At 35.9% G+C, this 758-nt stretch overlaps 1 non-coding gene across 1 annotated transcript; it reads right to left on the bottom strand.

Annotated features, from left to right (window-relative positions):
- Window positions 1-255: 255 nt before the first annotated feature.
- Window positions 256-362, bottom strand: LOC125147175 (U6 spliceosomal RNA). Its single transcript, XR_007145040.1, has one exon. It is a non-coding gene; the product is annotated as a U6 spliceosomal RNA (small nuclear RNA).
- Window positions 363-758: the final 396 nt, after the last annotated feature.

The raw sequence follows: 758 nt of genomic DNA, 5'->3' as shown, positions 1-758 counted from the left end.
GGACAAGAATGTCCACTCTCACCACTGTTATCCTAAAATTTGTGTGGAACTACAACAACAAAAAAACCCTCAAATACTAAAGCAACCTTGAAAAAGAAAAATGTGAAGGTATCACAATTCCAAATTTCAAGTTATATTACAAAGCAGCAATAATTAAGACAGTATGGTATTGGCATAAAAATTAGATGCATAGATCAAAGGAATACGATAGAAACTCCAGAAATAACCTCACAATGACGTGGTTAATTACTCTTCATCTCATCTCATCTCATTAAGTCTCTTCATCTCATCCTTGAGCAGGGGCTATGCATATATTCTCTGTACCATTCCAATTTTAGCATATGTGCTGCTGAAGTGAGCACATCTTTGACAGTCTCTTCAACAAATGGTGTTGGCAAAATGGGACAGCTACATGCAAAAGAATGAACCTGGACTGCTTTCTTTTCACCATACATAAAAGTAAACTCAAAATGGAGACCTGAAACCAGAGACATCCTTGAAGAGAGCACAAGCAGTAATTTTCTGGTATCTGTCACAGCAACATTTTTCCAGCTATGTCTCCTGAGGCAAAGGAAATAAAAACAAAAATGGACTGCATCAAAATAAAAAGCTTCTGTACAGCAAAGGAAACAAGCAACAAAACTAAAAGGCAACCTATGGAAGGAAAGAAGATATTTGCAAATGACCTATCTGATAAAGGGTTAATATCCAAAATATATAAGGAAATGATTGAACTCAACACCCAAGAAACAATCCAA

This window comes from Prionailurus viverrinus, chromosome A1, assembly GCF_022837055.1.
Source record: "Prionailurus viverrinus isolate Anna chromosome A1, UM_Priviv_1.0, whole genome shotgun sequence".
In the NCBI taxonomy this organism is placed as follows: Eukaryota; Metazoa; Chordata; class Mammalia; order Carnivora; family Felidae; genus Prionailurus; species Prionailurus viverrinus.
Note: the sequence above shows the minus strand (reverse complement) of the source record. Positions and strands in the feature narration are given on the sequence as shown.